We start from the raw sequence: 26,593 nt of genomic DNA, 5'->3' as shown, positions 1-26,593 counted from the left end.
TCCCTGACTCTCTTTGTCCCTCCTACTCATCATCCCTCCCTCCTTTCCTCTCTCGCTCCCTTTCTTCCTCCCTCCCTCTCCCTCCCCTCCCTCCTTTCCTCCCTCCGTCCCTCTTTTCTTCCATTCCTCTCTCCAGTCCCCCTCTCTCAACACCTCCCTCCCTCTCCACCTCCCACCCCACCTCACTCCCTCACTACCTCTCTCCATCCCTCCCTCTCTCCGTCCGTCCCTCTCTCTACCACCCTTCGTCTCTCTACCTTCCTCCGTCCATCCCTCTCTCCCTCCCTGCCTTCCTCTCTCCCTCCCTCTCTGTCCCGCCCCCTCCCTCTCTGTCCCTCCCTCTCTCTCCCTCGCTGCCTCCCTCTCTCCCCCTCGCTGCCTTCCTCTCTCCCCCGTCCCTCCCTCTCTCCCCCGTCCCTCTCTCTCTCCCTCCCTCGTCTCTCTCCCTCCCTCCCTCTCTCCATCTCTCCCTCTACCTCCCCCCTTCCCTCTCTCCCTGCCTCTCTCCCTGCCTCTCTCCCCCCTGCCTCCCTTCCTCTCTTCCTCCCTCACACTCTCCGCACCCCCCTCTCTGTACCCCCTCTCTCCCTCTCGCTCTCCCTCTCTCCCTCCCTCTCTCTCCCCCTCTCCCCCTCTCTCCATCTCTCCCTCCGCCCCTCCCTCTCTCCCCTGCCCCCCTCCCTTCCTCTCTTCTTCCCTCACACTCTCCGTACCCCCTCTCTCCCTACCTCTCTTCCTCACTCTTTTGCTCTCATTCGCTTTCACCCTCTGTGTCTCGGAGACTCCCTCATGCTATCGGTCCATAAGCCTGAAGACTACTTAAGGAAGCCTGGGACCCACAATTCCCTGGAGCTCGAGGGGGATCAGTACCACTGAACCCCCTGAGATGTGAAACCGAACCCACTGCACCCTCTTATGTGTGAGCTGCTGCTATGTTACGATATTCTAAATACACCTCACTGTCTCCGAATATTACATATAAACACACATTTTGAATTTGGACGAGTGCCCCTGTGCACTGTCAGTGATCTGGCCAAAGAGGGCACGAACTACCTGAAACTGGATCATAAATCCAAGATGTTCCAAACATGGTCCCCAAAAATACGTTTGGCCCAGAGCCCCCAAAATCCTTAAAATGTCCCTGATGACAGCGCTGTAGTGATGGACTTCCATTCCTGGAACGTGCCAAACCTGGACCATAGGGCATCCCGACTGACCATACATCCTCCTCCCGGTGACGGGATCAAGTTCCTTCATAGCTCATCCTGCAAAGTGGTTCACTTCAAGGCGTTCAGGTGCGTTCATTGTGTCTGGTGGTTTTGAAAAGCGCCAGATTAGGAATATTGGGGTTTTAAGCGTTGTACAATACAGCGCCCCTACATTCAAATCACACAAGGTCAGGTAGGTGAAAGGAGAGATGAGACTTCATGCCCATTCAATCCACAGGGTTTATTCTAATACTGGCAGCGGGAGGAGCTTGTGTACCAATTACATAGATGCCGCCAAAAGGGAACAAGCATTTACAATGCAATGGTCTCGGCATTCTTAAAGTTAGAGCTATTGGCATTGCTCATGACATTATTTTTATTTATGCTTTTGTTTTTAAAACATAAATAAATGGCATTGTCATTTACAATGCCTATAGCAGGTCATAAGCCTCCTTTTGTTGGAGTCTCCTGGCTGTCAGCAGTCAGGAGCCTCACACCTGATGCAAATGGAGCGGAGGGCTCTGTGCGTGTGTTTGGGGAGCTCTTTGCGTGTGTGTGGGGGGCTCTTGTGTGTGGGGGGCTCTTGTGTGTGTGGGGGGCTCTTGTGTGTGTGGGGGGCTCTTGTGTGTGTGGGGGGCTCTTGTGTGTGTGGGGGGCTCTTGTGTGTGTGGGGGGCTCTTGTGTGTGTGGGGGGCTCTTGTGTGTGTGTGGGGGGCTCTTGTGTGTGTGTGGGGGGCTCTTGTGTGTGTGTGGGGGGCTCTTGTGTGTGTGTGGGGGGCTCTTGCGTGTGGGGGGCTCTTGCGTGTGTGTGGGGGGCTCTTGCGTGTGGGGGAATACTGCGTGTGCGTGGGGGGCTCTTGTGTCTGTGGGGGGCTCTTGCGTGTGTGGGGGCTTTTGCGTGTGTGGGGGTCTATTGCATGTGTGGGGGTCTATTGCATGTGTGGGGGTCTATTGCATGTGTGGGGGGCTCTTGCGTGTGTGTGGGGGGCTCTTGCGTGTGTGTGTGTGTGGGGGGGGCTCTTGCGTGTGTGTGGGGGGGGCTCTTGCGTGTGTGTGTGGGGGGGGCTCTTGCGTGTGTGTGTGGGGGGGGCTCTTGTGTGGTGTGTGGGGGGGCTCTTGTGTGGTGTGTGTGTGGGCCTCGTGTGTGGGGGGCTCTTGTGTGTGTGTGGGGCTCTTGTGTGGGTGTGTGTGTGTGCAAATGCAATACGTCTCGCATTTGCGACAGAGTAAGCTATTGGCATTGTAAATGACAATGCCATATATTTATCTGTTTTCAAAACCAACACATAAATAAAAAGTTTGTCATTTACAATGCCAATAGCTCTAACTTTTCCGAAGGCGAAACCGTTGCATTGTAAATGCTTGTTTCCTGTTTTTCGGACGGTCTTGCCAAGCCCAACAGTTACCTTCCAGGCAGAGAGCTGCTTCTCTTCTCCGGAACACGGGATAGATGCACGGGGTACCAATCAGGTCAACAGGCCTCAACCAACAAACATTTCAATGTATACATATAAAATACAACCGTATCCCACTCATTACTGACTTGCAACGTGCAGTAATGTGCCAGCCAACGCCTGGCGCCACAGTATCGAGCTCACCTCCAAACCTAATGTACATCCCTAAAACAGCTCACTCATAACTCTCACCTAAACCAACCCTTTTCCCACTGAGTTTCACATCTATCACAACCTCCTAAGTGGGTGGTTATCTAGAGTCCATCAGAAACTCAGAGCAGCTTGAATGCCATAATCCAAGTAAAGTGGGTCTTCGATTCCTGCTCAGCAAGATCTTGCCAAAGAGGTGAGGTCTAATCATACAAAAACCCTGTGAAGAACCTAGAAAGGAGTTGCACAAAGGATGACACGTACAATTCACAACCATTTGGAAACTCTCGGCATACTCTGGTTGAGAAACAACCTTATGCTTTCAATGAAGGCGTCAGAAGCATATGAGTAACTCTGATTTTTAGCTTGTCGTTTGCGGAGTGTGGATCACTACAGAGAAGGGGATTTCAACTCGCCTACTTCACACTGTAGTGAATGGGTTCGGCTGAATCATTAGCAACATCATTGGATTCCGTAGTGTGAGTCAGCGTCCGCTTCAAAGGTCTTCCCCACCTCGCAGAGCCTCAAGGGAGGAGAAGGAATCACAGATGACAAATCACCAACTCCCTCAGGGCTCCTCCTTGTGCTAGGGCAAGTGATGACGTGGTGCCTCCAAGCACAAGGTTTCCTGCCTGCCACCTATACCTGCAGAAGTGTGTCAGAGAGCAGACTTCTTTCCATACTCCACAGTGAGGACAGCTCCGCTGCAAGCACAGCTCATACCTTCCTTAGAGCTCAAAAGCAGATAATGACACAAGGAAGGATGGCAAAACCACACTTCTATTCTTTGCTTAAAACATTGGAAGTGGTTGGGAGGACTTTGGGCGGTGCGATACAGCAAATATGGAAATTTGGCATTGCGCTCCAGGACTCCTCTCGCCATAGCTTGCCTGCACTGGTAATGAATGAACTCAACTTACATAGGGTTCACAGCCTTCATACATTTGGAGTTTGTGTACTTACTGGTACTGATGAGTTTTCAGCCAATGACACTACAGCCACGCACATATAACTCTTGTTGTCCACAATGTCTATTTGAATACCTCGGTGGAAGGCGAACTCGCTTCTAAAAAAACAAGATTTTCGCTGCTGCGACATCGAATAGTTCTTAAGTAACACCCTCTATAAGGGGAGATCAGCTCCCAAAACCAATGACCATACCTACAATAAAAGCACATATCCCCTGAATGAAAAGGACACCAGCAATACACAGCAAAACAATGCCATGCTCAAATAAACAAAAAAGCATTATGAAAAAATTTGATTAATAATGGCAAACAAGATGACCATCAAGTAATACAAATACATCACACAATTAACTAAAAAGCTGCAGTTCACAAAAATGTAAATATATATCCTTTAATTACAAGCATTTTATTAACTTCCATCTAGGCAGAGCGTCAGACAGCTCAAATATTGCTCTTGTTGTGTACTTCACTCTGGATGCCTTAGTGAAAAACACCTTGTTAACACCCATCTACAATTCTGTTATTTGGAATTATATCTTAATTTACTACAAATCCCGAACTGAATGAGGTGGGGACGGTAGTTTGAAGGTAAGTGGGTTTTTACTACGTCCCACAGCATTTGTCCCAGGAACTTCAAATGGTGCAAGTGACGTGTAGTTGTATTAGTCTCTAGTAAACTGTGCCTCAGCGTCTCACAATTACTATACCAGTAAACAAAGAAACATTAGCTATATGCAAAGATGAGGAAATACTTTGACAAGATTTACTCTAAAGATATCTTTTTTCAGTCGAATAATTTTTCCTTTATGAAATATTTCCTACCTAGGATGCGAATACACATTCTCTGCGTCTGTGATTTTGTGTTTGTACAATACATTTCTTTAGGATGTTGAGCAAGTCTTCGAACAGTAAAACGTAACTAACAAGGTTACATGTAAAGACAGACACAAAAGCAGAGGAAATAATGATGTCTGTACATCTAATTACTGTTTTAATACCAGGAAGAGGATAACTTAATTGGATAAATGAAAACATTCTCTCCGAAGCTACCTCCTACCACATGGATTTTCTGCCTATTGGACAAGAATAAAGAAAACTGCTTGAAACCATAATTTCCTTTGGTCTTAAAGCAGACGTTCGCAGTGTTTGAACAAACTTTCCTTCACGTCCCCTGACCGGCTGTGGTTGAGATTGCCTAGTGCCACCAGCACTGATCTAGGCCTCGTTGTCAATCAGAAAGCTCACTGCAGCAAAACAAACACTGGCAGAAAGCCGGCAGCCTTGATACTACCGGAGCTCGGTTCACAGCGGATGCTGCTGTTGCAAGGAATCCACTCTAAATCGGAAGAGAGGGCTGGATTTCAGCGTTTTCACAACAGTTGCCGTTACTGTGATTTGGCTCTCTCACTTCACTGCTATGCCGTAACTCTTGCATGTTTATGTTTACTTTTCGAGTTTTATTTAGCGCGAACTTGACCCATAGGTATCCGGCACTTTACAGAGACTGCACAACATAAACAAGGAAAAAGTAAGAAGAAAAATACACGTAAAAAAAAGATACAATAGATGTGTAGCACAAAGGGGTTGGAAGAGTGAAGGAGATGTAGAGGAGAACCGGAAGGAGGGTTGAGATCAAGGTAGCTTTACGCTCATTCAGTGAAATTCACGAATGAGACAACAGACTAGACAAAGACTAGGCACTAGAGTGCTGGACTGTCTTCGGACGGTTTGGTTCTTCAAAAAAGCCCTCCAGCTTGGCTGAAATTTCTAACTCCTTCCCGTCCTTGCTGGATGAAGAATGACAGTTCTCAGATTAGTACTCTGTTTGCCACCCAAAAAATCTTAGGCACAGTAATCATCAAAATCAAGCCTGAGCATGAAGCGGAGCTTAGGGTATGAGGAATGCTGCTATTTGACTGGCAATTGGTGGATAACTTTGAAAAGATAAATCATCACCTCTGGAAGAGCCCGCTAGTCCTATTTTGTGGTTCCTCTCAGGGTGGGTCGATGTTTAAACCTGCATTGAGCCAGTTCTGCCTTTTATAAGCATTAAGCTTAACTTTTTTATTCAGCTCGGTGTCATATGTAAGCTAATATTCCCTTTGGCAGACATTGCTTAAATAATATATCACCTTCTAACCACCAACTGTTGATGAACAGAGAAAAATAGATTTTGATACACATATTCAGTGCGTGCTTACAGAAAGAAGTAAGGTGACCAAGCATGCCAAATCATTCTGTGAAAAAAGCATGTTTGGTGCACTCAGTGTCGCTTCGAGTACCTGTGCGTGGAGGGTGACGGAGGATGTGACACAATAGCTACCCAATTCGACTTGAAATGGAACAGCTTTCCTTCTGTACTTTAAAACCGCACCCTCCGGACATTCTCCATTTTCCATAGCACCTGAATATTAGTAGTTTGTTAGAAAGTATGATGCACAATCTACCAGCCTACTCTTATTACAATTTACACTGCACACCGAGCTGTAGAAATTTTCCACTTTTTAGTAGTTTTTGTCCTTCTGAAGGATTTGTTTGGTACGAATATTAATGAAAAAGTAGCTGGTAAGAATTGCTATGTAATCTTAAATACATTCCCTACAGGCAGGTACCTACAGTTTTGCCCTCCGTAACATACACCCAAGAAGAATCTCCTAACAAGAAATACACAACAACGTATGCTCAACACAATATAACAGAAAGGAAGAGGATTTTTAGAACCTACAAGAGTGAATATGCAATTTCTTTACGTTTTAGGTCCCCCACAAAGAAAGATGTAATGCTCCCAAACAAGATAACTTGTCTAAGTTAAATGTACTGGAAAATTAGTTATGTCAATAAAAAAGGCCAATAATTATTAATGTATCTTCACTGTACTAGTTTACATTAGTTAAAGAACAAACTAATGGACAATTATTTTACTGGAGTTTCATACCACTAGTATCCATATTGTGTGTGTGTATATTTGCGAATACCTCCTGCAGAATCTGTGTGGAACCCGAGGTAATGTGTGTGAATTCCAACAGGTCTAACTTAGCATCCTAGGATTCCATTTGTTAAAAAAGAAAGTAACATTATGTTGTAAACACCCTTTTTCTACTGCACTAAGGGAAAGCCATAGAAGAAGACTGTACAAAAAATAAGGTAAACTGTATATTCTCGCTCTATGCAAACAGAATCTTTCTCTCCGTAGGTCATGGCATTGGAAGTTTGCAACCATACTGCTGAAACTAAAAATGTTAAGTCCCATTTTTCCCACATTCTCCATCCCCAAGCACGCTTCACTCTTATTCTATTGTGTCTGCTACCCTAAGATTGTTTCCTTATTCTCCTTATGCTCTTATTGTGTGTTTAGTTGCCCAGCAGTGGCAACGGAAAGAAGCCATGCTAAAGGGGTTCTGGCTATGTTCCTTTAAACAAAGTTTGGTTGGAAATTTCGAATACCTATAGAAAGTAAATGCCTCCAAGGTTTAAAGATTTGATTGTCACTCATGCTACCTCCCTGTGGAAACTCCTTCCTAATATTTAACGTTTACGTGCCTCCAGGTCGATGCTAATAAAGAAAATTGCAAGGAAGATAAAGGAAATGACAGATAAAGAAAAGATCTCAGATCCTGATTACAGGAGAATTTAATGCACCTTGCTGGAGCTCAACCAGCATATGGAGGTAGAAGAAATTTGGAGAATACTGGAGTCAATATTCCCGAATCACAGTATGAGTAACAGAAGGGGTGTTCTCCTTCTGGAAGAGTTAAGCCTCTTGTGTATGATCCATTTAAATGGTCGAAAATAATCTGACATTCCGGCAAAGATGACTCGAAGTGGCTCTTTTTGTTCATCCATCATTGACTATACCCAGGGCCACTAAAATTATGCGGCGGGGTGGGCCAAATTATGTGGCACGGCTGAGTAAATTATGCAGTAAGAAAAAACAAATTATGCAGCGTAATGTGGCATCTTTTCTGATAGTATTACTTTATTATTTTTCAATTTTTACTGTTAACAGTGTCAGGGCATTTGTTGAACCTCATTAGTACCGGTGCAACCATAGCTAGAAACCACTTTCATTGTTAAAATCAGCAGATTATGTGGCAGATGATGGATTATGTGGCAAATCTCTAATTATGTGAACATCGCCACACAATTGCATAAAGCCAGTGGCCCAGACTATACCATATCTCTTATGCAACATCCCACTTAGTAGCACACTTCTCAGTGATAGAAACTCCACACAGTGATCATTCAAATCTCAGCTCTGTGCTAAAATCAATTCCTGAAAGCGTGAAGGACTGGTCACTGGGTTGGCAGAGATTTATAAAGGAAGAGGTCAATTACATTGGAACACCCACAACGTCGCTATGTTTAATAAAAAGGGAACAGCTTCCCTTGGTAGACTGGCGGAGTGCAGACAAGCAACCCAGTTTCATGGTAATTATTTGAGAAGTTTTATATAGTGCGAACATGATCCGTCTAGGTATTACAGCGCTGTACAAAGAAGCAGACATATTAAACAAGTAGACATGTAAATACTGTACATATAACCGGTAAAGCATACAAAATGAGGAAAGAAACAACAAGACACATAGTAGCTATAGAGTTACAAAACTGCTTAGTAGAATAGGCTTCCAGAGTTGTATAGATGAAATAACAGTCAATTTGAATGGATTCAGGTCTGTTTTTGAAGGTATTTATTAAGAAGCAAGGCAGAAAGGCAGAGCAACCTTAGTGGATGGAACAGTCGGCTGGGTGCATTTGAGGGAACAGAAACCCAAGACTTGCATTTGAAAAGGACAGCAATCTGCAAGGTAGCAGAGAGCATAGAATTCTGAGCAAGTGAGGCATCCTGATGAGAAGGCAGAGGTAGGGGAAAGCACTGACAAATAGCACAAAGGAGAGACGACAATTGCACCTTGAGTGAGTCACATCTCGAATAACAACTCGGATGTTTTACGGCATGGGTAAAGCGGACTCTGGCCCAGGACCCCAGCCTTTAAAGGGGGAGGGGGCTAATAGATCAGGCTCTGTTCGCCACTCAGTCCTGAAGACCTTGAACGATTCTTAAACATAGATTGTTTGAAATACCATTTAACTTTCATTTATTTATGATATGGGTGATGTGTGGGAGACTTTTACAGATATTTTGCGGATAAATGTTGTGTTTATGTTTTTCGACACCATGCAACAGCAATAAAATAGTTCCTATTAGATCAAAATTTGAACTCACATATGAGAAATTGCAGTGGGGCATAAAGATTATTTGCAATAATATTAGTGAGATGCAGCTAATTTACAATATAGAAAACACTTATCACTATCCCTGAATATTAATGGAAACACACTTCGAATTTGACCAAGTGTGTCCTTGCAGTGTCAGTGAACTTGTATGAGTGTCTAATGGTTGAAACAGTTAACGGTTTAAAAAAAAGGGGAAAATAAGCAATGAACTGAAAGACCATCTAAGGATATTGTGGAAACCCAGCTGTATACATCAATAAATAACAAATTATCCACCAGAGAGCGTAAAAAGTTACTAAAGACCATGAAGAAGAAAAGGAATCCGTATGGAAGAACAGTAAAGATTAAGCAACAAGATCTGTTATGCATCTCTCAACAGCAAGCAGCTTCAGAGAATAATACTTGTGCTTTCTGGAGCATTACTGCTCAAAATTCCTTCAAAAAAGGACTTGACAGCATACGAGATTCCATTCGCTACCTCTTATGATTACATCACGGTTTAATATAAATCAAATGAGGTCATGGGCTCTCGTGAAATTTATCCGCAGAGTCCAGAAGTTATTCAGTCAGCCACTTATGATCAGTTGATAGGGTACATTAAGAAAGCAAGAGCATGGCGGCAATAGGGCCCAGATGGAGTCCCTATGTTGGTGTTGAAAAAGAATCCAGAAATGTGGGCCAATTGTCTTGTTCCTTTATTTAAATGTTGCTTTACTACTGGCTATTTGCCAGAAACCTGAAAGGGGTAGCGTCATTGTCCCTATGCATGAGAAAGGAAGTAAACAGTTGCCAAGGAATTAACGGCAGATCTCCTTGCTGGACGCAGTAGGGAAGGTCTTTGCAATGAGGATCTTAGAACACATGCATAAATGGGTGCAGGAAGCAAACATCTTTCCCCTGAAAAGTCTGGTTTTAGAGAAAACCGGTTGGTCATCGCCAATATAGCAGTTTAACAATTTTTAGTAGAGAAGTAGGTTGTAAGAAACACGTTGTATTTATATATAGTTTTTATTGATTTCTCTACTGTATTTGACTCTGTGGACAGACCAACTTTATGGCAGAAGTTATCTGCTCTAGGGATACTTAGTGATCTATTGCGCCTGTTGGTTTCCCTGCATTCCATTACCCAATAGGTTCTAAATGTTTGCTCAATCTTCTGAATGCGGACAGCATATTCTTAATTGATCGAACTCCCATTGGTCTTCAGATGAGTCTGATCAATTTGTATTAATTTGCACAGAAGAACTTTTTTTAAAGTGAATACAGCAATAATAAAAATCCTAGTTTTTAGTGGAGGCGGGGAGGTGAAAAGCCCCAAAGTCCAACGGGTATTTAAGAAACAAACAAAAATGTAAACGGTAAATAGATATACATATCTTGGTAAAACCTTTTGTGAAAATTTAAAGAATGAGGTTCACACCACAAATTTATGTAACCAAGCACTTGGGCATGCAATTTTCTGCAGTTTTATTACTGTTCTATGGGAAGATGACATTCCGATCACCGAAAAAACAAAAATTCCCCCCACATTATTCTACGTCCTAAAGCACACTCTGATGGGATCTTGGGGATTCTTAAATAAATGCCTAGGGAATATTGTGACAACATTTTGTTCACAAAGTTCATCCATCCCGATCTTCAGGCTAGAACTTGGAATAGTGGGTACATTTGTGCAATCTTTAGCCAACATTATTCAATGGGGATATAAAATACTCCATACCTTAAGTAAATCCCTTAGATCTCTGCTTAGAACAGAGATGTTGTATAATACTGCAACCTACACAGATTTAGGGAAATTTGTTTAGAGTCTTAGAATATTTTGAGGGCAATATGCTTCTTTTAAAGGGATCGTCGCCAGGGAACCTTCTACACTTTCCTAGATCCCAATCTCTGTGTCTTCGCTTTAAGATGGATAAGGATCACAGTGTTTCTCTGAAATCCTAAGACACTATATGTAATAACATTTCTTTAGGATTGGCCCAGCCATACTTATCCTTTCAAAGCCTGTACAGCATTAGACATCTCATTGTGACCATATGCATTGGAAAAGTTCCTTTAAATAAATAATGTGTTGGTGAAAGGATCCAAGACCTCCAAAAAACCCAGTGCCTGTGATTTATGCTATACAGGAATTCGAGATATGATGGGGATTACATGAAGCTAGAGCCAAATACTTACTACTGCTGATAAAGAGTTATAATTTGGACACACACAAGATATAATAGAGTTGTTAAAAAACAAATAAAACTAATTTTTTTTAAGTGCATACACTGTTTTAATGTTTTTTTTAGCAATTTCTTGCTGAATGGATTTTATTAGTCTATTGTTCAAATTCTGTTCAAATTCTGTATGATGGTGGTTTTATTATGGTTTGTTGTGTTTTATTACGTCTTTTACTGTGTTGATCGTAGACCTCAATTGGAGGTCAATAATTATGAAGAAAAGAACGATAATAGGAGTTCATTATCCTTACCCAAAAGGGTTGTCTAGCAGATGTTCTCCATCATGGCACAAGTAAGAAGTCATTATGGTAACATCAGCATTAGAATAATAAATAAATAAAATAAAAAACATGACATAATAGCATCTCAGATTGCCCCTACACTCTGCATTGTAAAGGGACCTTAAGATGGTTTAAGTGCTACACCTACAACCAGTCGCATTTTATGCATATTTCAATGACGCATGACTGTCATCTTACATACATCTTTATTTTTGTATAAAACCTGACCATAGAACAAACTGAAATTAACGGAGGGAAGCACAACCCAACTTTAAGTGTGCTGATAGTTGATGCGGGATCGACAGGGGAAGTGTGTGAGCCCAACGACAATGGACACGGCATTCTGAACTTTTTGGCAGCCTGGTGGCAGGAACCTGACCGGATGGGGTCTCATGTTTGGATAAGGCAGGGATGGCAAATGGTGGCAGAAGCTGAGGGGCATGGACACCAGGGGTGAGCATTCTCCAACTCATGATTTTGGGCTCTTAGCACAACATTTTGGAGTTTAATATCCCACTCACACAACCCTTGAGAAACTGGTGAAGGTAGGGTGTTCTTTCTTTTCTAGGTTCAGCAAACGTTTTCCCATTTAGTCTGCCTTATTCTGCCAGGAAAGACTTGTGGCAATCTTGAATGTGTAATCCTGTTTTGCTCTATATTTGAATGTGTAAATCCTGGTGAATATCATTTGTTGTGAACTAGTAAAATCCGAAGAGTCTCTATAACCCAAGGATGTGACTTTCGTATGAAGACTTGAAATAACATGTGAGATATAATGAACTGAATTGTAAGGCTCATTAGATAAAAATAAAGCCCCTAGAGACCAAAAACAGTCAATCGTAGTAACATCCATGACAAAGAAAAATGCAAGCACATCTGCTTTTCCGAAAAATCGTTCTCTAATCTTACGTTTTAAAACTGCAAATGCCACTTTAACAGTCAATATTGGTCTTTTATGCAGTATTTCCAGAATATCAAATGAATAGTAAAAATCGGTCAGGCTCAATTGTTAAAAAAATGAAAGTTCGAGTTCATGATGAAAATTGAAAAACAATTCTATCCTGTCATAAACATAGCTGCAAAATAAGGACGTGTCTTCTGTGTCGGGGAAGTGGCTACTATATGTTTTGGAAAATGTGAAGCGTGGATATGTGTTTTGTTCTTGTTAAAGCTACTAACAGAGGAGGCTAGCGTTTCTGTTCTTCCCCTGCTTGATACCCGTGACATCCTACTTCAACTAAGGGCATGTCTGGGACCTGGCTGTTTTACCCAAGTATTATCTCTGTAGTACTAAAGGTGACAGGGGGCTGGTAGGGACCTTTACATAGAGGTCTAGCCCTTTGCAAGTTCTCCACAAAGTGTCGTGGGAGTTTGAGAATATGGCACTTGCCCTAGAGAACCAAGTTTGGCACACTTCCCAGGCTCATCTCCTGAAGAGTGCCAGGCACAATGCCTTTGCCATGGTTTGGGTCAGCATGAAAGCTGGTACTGTTCCATGTTTTGGCTACAGTGCTTAGGTTCCTAAGTGGCTTGGGTGTACGTGGGGGCTGACGTAAGCAATCAGGAAGAGCCAGATGGTGGTAAATCAGGAGTCCAATTTGCCAGTGTGATGGCTGGTGTTACGACTTCTGTGCACAGTTTTTTTTGTCCCTACCAGATGTAAACAAAGGCTGCAAAGTATGTACATAGTGTAAATGTGTTGTTGTTTAAGCAAGTTTTTCGTTTGTGTCAATTGAGTCTTGTTTTAAATGTTGAATACATACTGGCTAGAACGATTCTGAAACAATACAACGTTTATGGTCAGGGTCGGTCACTGTGTGGTACTTTGTCTTTCGGGTCTCTGCCCAGCTCAGCAGGTCCCCTCCTTTGCTTATTTGGAGAATACCGACCATCTGTCTTTGCGTTCTGTGCAAGATTGTGGGCTAGGAAGTTCCTCAGAAGTTATAATTGACTGCACTACTACTGATGGATCTAACATTGATTTAACATGACCGCTTATTTGGTACATGTTCTAAATACAAACCTCGCATGCTTCCCCATGCAAGGATGCATCTTTTCTGTTTTGCCCATGGGAGGCCCCTGCGATCGTGATAGAGGCCTTAACAAAATGTATGAAAACCAACCAGTACCAGAGTACTGATAAATGGCTGCTACCACCAATGAGCTCCTGGAAGTTTATATGCTCTTTTCCTTTCTCTGAGCTTTAAATATCGAGCACTTATATTTTAAAAGCACGACTGTCTACTCGTTCACACACTATGGTACTAATGCTGTGCGTAGACAAAGATAAGACTGTCAGTAACAAGTTCAGTAATGACATCATAGAACATGATGTCACCCAAACACTAAAAATATAGTTGTTAAAAAGAAGCACCGCCTCATCTAAAGCCCTTACACAGACACTGCCAGACACATGATACATTCATAAAGCTATCCAAGAATCAGTTTGTGGGCACCTGACATTTCTATTCTGGAAAAATACACCCAAAAGCAGCTGCGATGCAACATTATCCTTGTCCCCTTTCACATTCTACTGACGAGGAATACATTTTTACTGGGAAATTAACTTTGCTTGGTAGCAAGTATTATGTGATCGGCTACAACCACCAAAAGGATTCTCAAATGTCTACATCTGCACAGCAACCTGCTGTTCTATCCGACTCACAAGTGCAAGGAAACACTCAAAGGCCAGACTAATGGAAGTCTGTCCTCCTCATGCCTGAATTTATGAGAAAAACGACGAATGCTGTTTCACGGAAGACAGTAAGCTTGAGCCTCCCAAAAACAGACGAGAGAGAAGGGCCCAAGTTACAACAGGCCACACAAATGTCACAACAATAGACAGCTTGAAGCATAACTGGGGAGTTTCGCAGCCATTGTAATTATGATGCTTGATCCAGCACTTGGGCCTAGAGTGCAGGAAACGCACTTTAAATGAATCGGGCTGCAGTTCCAAGATCTGGAGTTCTCAGAACACAACAATAAAAATTGCCTAATCCACTCTGTTTGTCAACGCGTTGCCTGGGGAGAGAAGTGTGTGTGGATTTAATAAACCTCAACGTGACTTTACGCAGCACATTTTGTACGCTGAACTGGACTCTGTATTAGAGAATCTGTTAAGGTTAGCCAAACATCGCAATGTGGTAATGAAATTGTACATTAATATGAAACTGTTTAATGTTTTAATTTTTGTTTTAATAAATACGGCCGGGGAGGGTCACTCCCTCCCTCTTCCAAAAACTTCAAGAACTGTTTCCGGTTTCCCTCCTTTGGGGATTGTGTTGAGAGGGGGTGGCGGGTATCTCAGCCATATAAACCTCAACGTGACTTTACGCAGCACATTTTGTACGCTGGACTGTAACTGAAGTATTTCACAACTGCAGATGTTATTCAAATGCAATGTCGTATTGGTCTTCGCTATCGAATCGAATGTTAATGTAGATTTATACAAGATGCTCTGCACCCAATAGGTGCTTAAAGGGCAGAACGTAATAAACCAAATGGGACTTGTAATCCAGAAGTCGCAAGTTTCACAGACATGCAGCACAACGCCATCAAGTTACACACTTCTCACAGCAGAGCACGGGTTCTTCTTATAAATAAGCAAAAAGGGGATGAACAGAAACGCTATCCTCCTGTATCAGCTTTAACAAGAAAAAAAATCACGTCCACTCTTCAGATTTTCCACAACGTGAAAAGCGTGGTAGCCACTTGGCCAACACAAAAGATGCGTCCAAAGGTTGAAACTATGTTCATGGCAGGAGAGAACTGTCTTTCAGTTTCCATCGTGAACTTGAACTTTCACTTGTTTACCGAATTTTTACTATAAATCATATTTTCTGGAAACGCTTTATCAAAAGACCAATATCGACTGTTAAAGTGACAATTGCAGATTCTAAAACGTAACACTAGAGAAAAAAAAATCTGAAAAGGAGATGTGCTTGCACGTTTCTTTGTCAAGGGTGTAACTACTATTGACTTTTTTGTCTCTTTAGGGGCTTGATTTTTATGTTACGAATTTCACAATTCGGTTCAGTATATCACGCATTTTATTTCAGGTCTTCATATCAGTCACATCCTCAGGCAATGGATACTCCTCAGATTACACACAGATGTTACTAGTTCACAACAACTGGTAATTCACCAGGATTCACATATTCAAATCCAGAGAAAAACGGGGTTAAGCATTTAAAGGTGGAGAAAGAGCTATACCTTCTGAATACCCAGGTCTGCCAGACTAAAAGAAGATTCTCCAGGTTACAAAAACCCTACAAGCTCTGCACTTCCGACAGACAACTACCCATGAGTGACAAAGACTTTACAAGCTCTAATCTTGGATAGTTATAGCTCGATTTACACAGCCTTTCCACAATTAAACCTCACATGACGCTCTACTCTGCATTAATTGACAATGAGGCTTTCAGTATAGACCTACACCATTACTTGATCTTCGGGCTTAGGCCTTGTACATCAGAGCTATATTTTAATACCATACCTCAAAACTAGGCATAAATCACATTAATACAGGTACCATCCGAGTTGTAAATCTTAGCTGAGTACCAGAGACCACTCACCAAATGATCATACAGAATGTGGCTAGTTTAGCTGAAACCCCGTACAATGAGAAACTCACATTATTAAGAGTTATCTAGTAGGTGTAGGAAAATGCCTTTTTTTAGACATGGTTAGCCCCCTCTTTTTGCCTGGAAAATGATGTCATTTCGACTGGAAGTGCACAGGGTCCCAACCAACCAGCCCTCCTGTGTCAGAGCTCCTTCCCTTAACTGTACCTTTGTTTCCTAATTGGCACCACTCAGTAGCCCTTGTAAGCCCCTACTAAGGGGTACCCTTGGTACCTAGGGCATTGGCCCTGAAGGGGGACCCCAAGGGTAGCAGCAATGTATGCTGCATTTGCAGATGCGTGCCTTGGTGTAGACAAAAACGAAGAGTTGAAATGGCACACATCCCTGGGTGCATGCCCACAAACACTGCATGAGATAAAGACAAGCCACTCCTCTAGCAGGCTCTAGCCCAAAGGCAGGGTCCACTACATCTACTGTGAGGACATAACTGCATGAACAGATTTTCCCCTGTATTATCCATCTACATTTGTGGATATTGTAAGGCACAGTGAAGCCATAGAGAGTACATTGGCTGGACACGACATTACGGGTTTTCCAGCTCCATGATGGCTACACTGTATTGGGATGTTTGGTACCAAACAAAACATATCGTCTTAAAAACCTGCACGGATTCCAGCATCAGATTTATTAATAATTGAATCCAGGGGACTCTTCAGAAGGGTCCCCCGAAACCTATAAACTTCTAGTGGGTTCCTGACTGCTTTTCACCAGCCTGCTACTAGTAGGTCATGTTTCTGAACCCATTGGGCGACAGCCTTCGCTTTCATGTGCCAGAAACAATGGGCAGAGGTACTTCACACCTCCTCCAGGAAGGAACAGCTTTCCAGGGCTGGAAGCTTCAAAAGGCGATGCCACCTTTGAACTCTGACCCACACCTCTCCTGCCCCTGTCCTGACCCCACTTTCAGTGGGAAGAGAAAATTAGTTTGATGCGGAGGAGGGTCCCCAGTCAACCTGCACCATCCCTAAGGCAGGGCAGGTGATGTGGACCCCCCCAGCTCACTTTCCACCATTTTGAAGTTGAGAAAAATTACCTAGCAGGGTCATGTCCACCCCCCACATGAGGTGAGCATTTAGAGGGTGTAATCACCCTAAAGGTAGGTATCTCATTGGCTACTACCTGGCACTCCCTTTAACACCCCTATATGTAATATTCAGATGGCACCCTCAAGCACTGAATTTTCAAATTCGACAGACACAAGAAGGCCAAGGACAAAGAAGAGCAGCCGACCCAGTAACAGAGAGCTTGGATTGGATTTTGCAACGAAACCTTGCCTGCTATCAAAAGACTAGACAATCGTAGAACACTGTCTTATCTTGCCAATGACAGACCTCTACAAAACAAAGGGAGGGCCAGCACTTTGCCAAATTGCCCAAGAACTCCTTTGGGGTAGAGGAGTTACTCCCCAGGCCCCAAAACCGGAAGGCTGAACTCTTGGCTTCTGGCTCTCCGGCCCTGTTGATGCCGCTACTGCCCAGAAGAAGATACAGCAGCTTTGAAGGATCAACTTAGCCTCCTCGACAAGTTTGGAGCCACCACCATCTTCCGAAGCCAATCAGCACCAAACCTGGGGTACCGGATGCCCTGCAACCCAAGACCAACTACAAGAGTCCAGGCCGGACTCTAACTGCCTGAGGACCAAGCACCTGTCAAGGGCGTCAGCAGCCCTGAGACTTACTTGCTGAGTGGCTCAGCCAGCCTGCACCAGCCCATCTGAGGTGTTTGCCCCCGACCACGTGGTTTACTTTGCACACCAGAGCTTGGATCACCTTTTTGCTCTGCACCCAACCCCACTGGCGGGGGAATCTCAGAAACCGTTGTACTCTTGTGGTCCCCAAGCCCTTGCGACCTCTATACACGAGTGCCCTCAGACTTTCCTACAAGTCCCCCTGTGCCGCCTGCTTTTTGGTGGTCCCCCTTCTTCATATTGGGCCAGCTACTGACTCTCCAAGCACCCTGCTCATGGCCGATACAGGGACGCTCCTGAGAAGCTGCTGGTGGAACGTTGGACCATGGCTCTCCAACATTCAAATTCTAGAAGATAAACCCCTAAGACCTACTGCACACTGTGATATATTGCATTCAATTTTTTTCTACATAGGATAACATTGTGCGTAATTGCGCACAACTTTATATTGCTTGTATTTACCATGCTTATTGTTTAAAAGCATTAAATGCTTACCTGTAACAAAAGTTCTTGGTTCAAAATATATATAAAAAGACTTGCTATTTATCTATAAATCGGTCTTGACTTCATTCTTGAGAGTGTGTTCCATTTATTGCCTCTGTGTGTACAACAAATGCTTAGCAATGCCCTCTGATACGCCTAACTACTCAAAATGTAGGGAGGAGGATAGAGGGTCCATTCATCACCCCAGCAACAGTAGTTTAATTAATCAAAAGAAGAATGGACACTTGATACTACTTAACCATTGGTTAAGATGGGACACTCTCATAAACGCGGTGTTGTTTGTGCGGTGTATATCTTTCTTCCGCCCCTCACACGCGTTGTGGCATTTATCATTGAGTGTTCCAACAACGTGCTATATGCCAAGCCTCATCCAGAGGCAACCTCTGGCACAAGTAGCAGTGTCCAGAGATAAAAAAGAAAGGAAAAATACGGGCACCCAGAAAAAACTGATAAAAAACATATACTGCACCAGTGGGGAATTTTAATGAAAAGGTGAAGTATTGTTATTTAAAAAAATTGCGGTATTACTGGAGGTCGAGTTAATGGATCTCCTTATACCTAATGAACTACAGCGTCAACATGTTTCTGCTCCATGTCGCCCAGCCGGGTCTACGGAGCATTCGTCAGGACAGTACGTAACAAAAAAACAAATAACGAAATTTTCTCTCTTGCTGGATGTTATCCAGGGGCAGAGACAGCACAAGTCCCGGGAACTCCCCTTGCGCTGTCTGGGACCAGAGAGTCCCATTGCCGCCTGTTGAAGCTTAATAAAGCTAGCAAAAGAGAAAATTTCCGAAAAGGCAACATTTGAAACAACATTTGAAACCATATTACTACACGAATTGTGCAAGTAATTTCTTCGTTATTTGTTTTTTTGTTACGTACTGTCCTGACGAATGCTCCGTAGACCCGGCTGGGCGACATGGAGCAGAAACATGTTGACGCTGTAGTTCATTAGGTAAAAGGAGATCCATTAACTCGACCTCCAGTAATACCGCAATTTTTTTAAATAACAATACTTCACCTTTTCATTAAAATTCCCCACTGGTGCAGTATATGTTTTTTATCAGTTTTTTCTGGGTGCCCTTATTTTTCCTTTCTTTTTATCTCTGGACACTGCTACTTGCGCCAGAGGTTGCCTCTGGATGAGGCTTGGCATATAGCACGTTGTTGGAACACTCAATGATAAATGCCACAACGCGTGTGAGGGGCGGAAGAAAGATATACACCGCACGAACAACACCGCGTTTATGAGAGTGTCCCATCTTAACCAATGGTTAAGTAGTATCAAGTGTCCATTCTTCTTTTGATTAATTAAACGCCTAACTACTCACCCACACTACCACGAAATACAGCGTTAGTATTATCTACTTTTGCCTCTGTAAACCAATAAGGCTCTAGGCACAGTGTACAACATTGTACAGAGAGGTAGGTTTCCTACAGTAGGTGCTAGAGCAAAGTGTGCTGTTCAGTCCTCTCTTCAGATGACATTATTCTATGCCCAAAACACAACCCCCTTGCTGGAGTAAGATGAGTATGTATTGGCAACGCACAGAGTTTCCACAACACAAATATAACACCTTTATTTCTCGCTCTGCTTGATCGATGATTAGAAGGTGTGGAATTCCATACTCACTGCATGTCAGCTTAATCCCTACTGATATTTATTTTCTGGTGGATAATGTTTGCTCAAACATTACGAAGTGAATTTGGAAAAAGCTACGTATGGTCCAGCATGGATTAATGTCACAAAAGAAGGTGGTCTGCCTCCAAAAATGTATTTACATATTTTTTTGTTCGCACAAATAGCACCATTATGGACAGCAAAGGGAAATTAACAGCTCTAGAAAAACTAATTTGAAAATTGCGATTGCTACAGTTCTGAAATTGAGTAATATCAACAGTGTAGGAAGAGCATTGTATTGCTTGAATTTCCTGGCTCTTCCCTACACCGAGCAAATTGCTCAACATAAATATGGATACAATTGGTATACTTTACTGAGAACCCACTAAACGCATTAACACAGGGTCAGTTCCTCAAGGGACACCAACTCACGTATCCAAGAAAAATCAAATAGGAGTGCTTATTGACATGAAGCTAGGTACTGCAGAGGACCTTAAACTCCATGCACATCTGAGGACCTCAAAAAAGCCATTTATTTAAAAGCCCCATTCACGAAGACATCATAGAAGCCAATTAGTCTAATATCATCACTTAAGAGAACCCTCAATAACAGATATGCCCATCTGCTAGATTATTTGAGAAATCATAGAACCCATGTCCATCAGAAGAGCACCTGCGATCATGCAAGGCGAATGCATCAGGGCACAGCTGAAATCCTTAAAACACTAGTACTGTACTCCTTCTCTAGCACCTGACAACTCACACAGTCGATATACAAAAGGCCCGCACCTGTTAACTCAAAAGCACTAGAATCTCATAAAAGACATTTTCAAGGGCAGCACCTCTGATAACTTCACAGAACATGTGAATCTTCAGAAACTGTATATGCAACTTGGGAGCGGATAACTCGTGTGCGAGAGCATCATCTAAGAGAGCCTGGACAGCACACAGTAGTAAAAGTACCTCCAAGACTACCCAGTGTTTATGTATCTTGGTGCATCAGTTCTGAAACCCCTGCATAATTTAAGTGCCCGAGGCCAGGCATCTGAAACCCCATAATCATAAAGTGCTAATCCCTCCGAACACGCATAGAACCCTTACACTGAAGAACTTCAGCACTTCTGGACTCCTTAAAAGAACCTGTGTATATGAGAACCAAGCCCTTTGTACACCTAACATAAAACATAAAACATAGGCAGCCAATTATGGGTTATTAGAAACATCACAGAGCTAATAAAAGATGTAGGCCAGAAACTTAAAGGACCTCGCAGAACCTCCGTAAAAGTAGCAGTACATCAAAGAAACTCAAAGCACCTTTGTATCTGGGGATTTAGAGCTCTGAGAATTCACACAGTAAATGTCCCATACCCAAGATTAATTAACAAAATCCTTAAACGAGGGCCGGCGCTTCTTGATAACCAACAGAACCTATGTACACAAATGCAGGATAAATAACCGTGCCTGGGTGCAGCTCTAAGACTATTTCACCCACATTGCAGCATCTGTGACAGCCAAAAAACAGGGTTTAATAAGTGCTACAACTCTGACCACACAGAACTCAAGTACTGAGTGTAACATATTTGGGAACATTTTAGAACTCGCGTCCTTACTCCCTTAAATCAGAACTCAAAAAGTATCGGTGATATGAACTCGCCACCTTACTTCCTTAAATCAGAACTCAAAAGTACCGGTGATATGAACTCGCGTCCTTACTCCCTTAAATCAGAACTCAAAAGTACCGGTGACATGAACTCGCGTCCTTACTCCCTTAAATCAGAACTCAAAAGTACCGGTGATAGGAACTCGCATCCTTACTCCCTTAAATCAGAACTCAAAAGTACCGGTGATAGGAACTCGCGTCCTTACTCCCTTAAATCACAACTCAAAAGTACCGGTGATAGGAACTTGCGTCCTTACTCCCTTAAATCACAACTCAAAAGTACTGGTGATAGGAAGCACATTCTAGCCCTGTCCTTCTGAAAATCCCAGTACGTTAGAAACAGCACTTCGGACAGCCCACATAATAACCCATACACAAGCACCAACATGTCATAACTCAAAGGGCATATGGACACATCTGCAACACACCTCAATACATTACGTAACTTATGAACGGCTGGCAAAGCCTCTTGAACACACGAGGAACACTACACGAATGGCATCACTTCCAATAACCAAAGGAGCTCAAGGACATGGTGTGGAACCTCCGAGAGCCAGCAGAGACCGTCGCTGCAGAATGTGAGACCAGGCACAGCTCAGGTCCAAGTGCAGCACTTCCGAGAGCCAGCAGAGACCGTCCCTGCAGAATGTGAGACGAGGCACAGCTCAGGGCCAAGTACAGCACCCCCGAGAGCCAACAGAGACCGTCTCTGCAGAATGTGAGACCAGGCACAGCTCAGGGCCAAGTACAGCACCCTCGAGAGCCAGCAGAGACCGTCCCTGTAGAATGTGAGACCAGGCACAGCTCAGGGCTAAGTGCAGCACCCTCGAGAGCCAGCAGAGACCGTCCCGTCCCTGCAGAATGTGAGACCAGGCACCGCTCAGGGCCAAGTACAGCACCCTCGAGAGCAAGCAGAAACCGTCCCTGCAGAATATGAGACCAGGCACCGCTCAGGGCCAAGTACAGCACCCTCGAGAGCCAGCAGAAACCGTCCCTGCAGAATGTGAGACCAGGCACAGCTCAGGGCCAAGTACAGCACCCTCGAGAGCCAGCAGAGACCGTCCCTGCAGAATATGAGACCAGGCACCGCTCAGGGCCAAGTACAGCACCCTCGAGAGCCAGCAGAAACCGTCCCTGCAGAATGTGAGACCAGGCACAGCTCAGGGCCAACCGTCCCTGCAGAATGTGAGACCAGGCACAGCTCAGGGCCAAGTACAGCACCCCCGAGAGCCAGCAGAACCCGTCTCTGCAGAATGTGAGACCAGGCACAGCTCAGGACCAAGTGCAGCACTTCCGAGAGCCAGCAGAGACCGTCCCTGCAGAATGTGAGACCAGGCACAGCCCAGGGCCAAGTACAGCACCCTCGAGAGCCAACAGAGACCGTCTCTGCAGAATGTGAGACCAGGCACAGCTCAGGGCCAAGTACAGCACCCCCGAGAGCCAGCAGAAACCGTCTCTGTAGAATGTGAGACCAGGCACAGCTCAGGGCCAAGTACAGCACCCTCGAGAGCCAGCAGAGACCGTCCCTGTAGAATGTGAGACCAGGCACAGCCCAGGGCCAAGTACAGCACCCTCGAGAGCCAGCAGAGACCGTCCCTGCAGAATGTGAGACCAGGCACCGCTCAGGGCCAAGTACAGCACCCTCGAGAGCAAGCAGAAACCGTCCCTGCAGAATATGAGACCAGGCACCGCTCAGGGCCAAGTACAGCACCCTCGAGAGCCAGCAGAAACCGTCCCTGCAGAATGTGAGACCAGGCACAGCTCAGGGCCAAGTACAGCACCCTCGAGAGCCAGCAGAGACCGTCCCTGCAGAATATGAGACCAGGCACCGCTCAGGGCCAAGTACAGCACCCTCGAGAGCCAGCAGAAACCGTCCCTGCAGAATGTGAGACCAGGCACAGCTCAGGGCCAAGTACAGCACCCTCGAGAGCCAGCAGAGACCGTCCCTGCAGAATATGAGACCAGGCACCGCTCAGGGCCAAGTACAGCACCCTCGAGAGCCAGCAGAAACCGTCCCTGCAGAATGTGAGACCAGGCACCGCTCAGGGCCAAGTACAGCACCCTCGAGAGCCAGCAGAAACCGTCCCTGCAGAATGTGAGACCAGGCACAGCTCAGGGCCAACCGTCCCTGCAGAATATGAGACCAGGCACCGCTCAGGGCCAAGTACAGCACCCTCGAGAGCCAGCAGAAACCGTCCCTGCAGAATGTGAGACCAGGCACAGCTCAGGGCCAAGTACAGCACCCTCGAGAGCCAGCAGAGACCGTCCCTGCAGAATATGAGACCAGGCACCGCTCAGGGCCAAGTACAGCACCCTCGAGAGCCAGCAGAGCCCGTCCCTGCAGAATGTGAGACCAGGCACCGCCCAGGGCCAAGTACAGCACCCTCGAGAGCAAGCAGAAACCGTCCCTGCAGAATATGAGACCAGGCACCGCTCAGGGCCAAGTACAGCACCCTCGAGAGCCAGCAGAAACCGTCCCTGCAGAATGTGAGACCAGGCACAGCTCAGGGCCAAGTACAGCACCCTCGAGAGCCAGCAGAGACCGTCCCTGCATAATATGAGACCAGGCACCGCTCAGGGCCAAGTACAGCACCCTCGAGAGCCAGCAGAAACCGTCCCTGCAGAATGTGAGACCAGGCACAGCTCAGGGCCAAGTACAGCACCCTCGAGAGCCAGCAGAGACCGTCCCTGCAGAATATGAGACCAGGCACCGCTCAGGGCCAAGTACAGCACCCTCGAGAGCCAGCAGAAAACGTCCCTGCAGAATGTGAGACCAGGCACAGCTCAGGGCCAACCGTCCCTGCAGAATGTGAGACCAGGCACAGCTCAGGGCCAAGTACAGCACCCCCGAGAGCCAGCAGAGACCGTCCCTGCAGAATGTGAGACCAGGCACAGCCCAGATCCAAGTGCAGCACCCCCGAGAGTCAGCAGAGACCGTCCCTGCAGAATGTGAGACCAGGAACAGCTCGGGGCCAAGTACAGCACCTTTGAGAGCCAGCAGAACCCGTCTCTGCAGAATGTGAGACCAGGCACAGCTCAGGGACAAGTAAAGAACCCTCGAGAGCCAGCAGAAACCGTCCCTGCAGAATGTGAGACCAGGCACAGCCCAGATCCAAGTGCAGCACCCTCGAGAGCCAGCAGAAACCGTCCCTGCAGAATGTGAGACCAGGCACAGCTCAGGGCCAACCGTCCCTGCAGAATGTGAGACCAGGCACAGCTCAGGGCCAAGTACAGCACCCCCGAGAGCCAGCAGAGACCGTCCCTGCAGAATGTGAGACCAGGCACAGCTCAGGACCAAGTGCAGCACTTCCGACAGCCAGCAGAGATGGTCCCTGCAGAATGTGAGACTAGGCACAGCTCAGGGCCAATTGCAGAGACCGTCGCTGTAGAATGTGAAAACAAGCACAGCTGAGGTCCGAGTGCATCACCTCCGAGAGCCAGCAGAGACCTTCGCTGTAGAATGTGAAAGCAGACACAGCTCAGGTCCAAGTGCAGCACTTCCGACACACAGCCTAGGCTTAGGTTCACGAGAACAGCAGAGACAACTCAAGTTCAGGTACACAATCCCACCAGCTCGGAGAATCCAGTTTGAGTGCAGCAGCTCTGAGAACCAGAAAAGTTCTCTATGTGAGTGAGTGCAGCAGCTTCCAGAACCAATGGAGCACAGTAGCCATTGCGGCATCTAGGAGGACTGGCAGATTGATGTCCATAGTTGGGAACCACAACTCATATAAGCACAAAAAGCTCATGCATTTAAGTTCAAAAGGCTTCTAGAAGCAGCAGAGTTCCAGGACATGAGAGCAATTGCCCCGGGAACCTGCCGAGCTCAGGTTCAAGCACAGCACTTCGGCGAACCACCAAGCGCATGCACTTTAGTGCACGGCCGGTGAACCAGTACATTCCAAGTGCACAAGTCCCGAGTACCCGCTAAACTCGGGGTTGCGCGCACCAGCAGAAGGTAAATACACGAAGACAGCACAGCAGGAACCTATAATGCTCCTGTACATGGATGCAGCACACCCAAGAGCCGGCAGAACTCATGTGCATAAATACAAACTGCAAGACCGAAAACGAGCCTAGCCCTTGCACATGACAGAGGCAAACAAGAAAAGCCGGGTCATCCAATGAAGCACAATCTAGGCTCGTCAAATCCAGGTGGCAGTGTGCACAATACGAAGGGGGCAGGAGCAGAACAAGGGCTCTGTCAGAGAGGGTCTCCTCCCCGCATAGGTGCGAAAGAGAGCGGGGGTATGTATGACAGATAATCTGGGGGCGCACAAAGATTAAATCTGGGGGCGCACAAACATTAAATACAAAGGGGGCAGACCCTGGCTGCGTATGACAGATTATCTGAGGCACACAAACATTAAATACAAAGGGGGCAGAACCTGGCTGCTGACTCTACTCCGTGACTATTAATGCGGAGCCCCAGTCCCTTCCCTTAATCTGGGACAGCACTGCTCCAGGCGCTCTTCAGCCCCCTGGACTCCTTCCAAACATACACCTTTCACCTGCTCTGGTCCCCTCCTTTCACCCGCTCCCCAGGGCCCCTTCTCACCTCCCTCAGGCGGGGCCGCCCCTCCATGTCGCCCCGCGCTCCTCATAGCTCAGCTGCAGCCTCTGAATCCATCCTGGCTCCACTGGCACCGGAAACCGCCCCCGCCTCAGCCCCAGCGCAGGATCCGCAAGACCTGTCACAGCCGGGCCCCGGACACCGGAAGGGGGCGCCATAGAGACGCGGACAGAGCGCCGCCAGCTGTCATGCGCATGGAAAGAGGACTGGAATGGCGCAGCTTCGCAGAGGGAGGCGAGGGCCCTCTGCCTTGGAACGGGCCCCGTCGAGTCAATCGAGTCCCTTCGAGCAGTGACCCGCGACGCTCTTAAACGGCCTCTATAAAATGTCGTTTCTATAACCACATTCGTAAATTTTAAATATATCTGGTAATGCTCCTAAATA

At 45.6% G+C, this 26,593-nt stretch overlaps 1 protein-coding gene across 2 annotated transcripts in view; it reads right to left on the bottom strand.

Moving 5' to 3' along the window:
- PI4KB (phosphatidylinositol 4-kinase beta) overlaps nucleotides 1–26,373 on the bottom strand; it is a 256,070-nt gene extending 229,697 nt beyond the window's left edge. The window contains exon 1 of one of the 2 annotated variants that reach the window (XM_086947346.1): nucleotides 26,195–26,373. The gene's annotated coding sequence lies outside the window, so the exon portion shown is untranslated. The remainder of the gene's footprint in view (nucleotides 1–26,194) is intronic. The other variant, XM_086947347.1, reaches the window with a different exon arrangement.
- Nucleotides 26,374–26,593: the final 220 nt, after the last annotated feature.

The sequence above is a fragment of the Lissotriton vulgaris genome, chromosome 12 (genome assembly GCF_964263255.1).
Source record: "Lissotriton vulgaris chromosome 12, aLisVul1.2, whole genome shotgun sequence".
Classification (NCBI taxonomy): domain Eukaryota; kingdom Metazoa; phylum Chordata; class Amphibia; order Caudata; family Salamandridae; genus Lissotriton; species Lissotriton vulgaris.
This window is presented reverse-complemented; position numbering and strand designations above follow the sequence as displayed.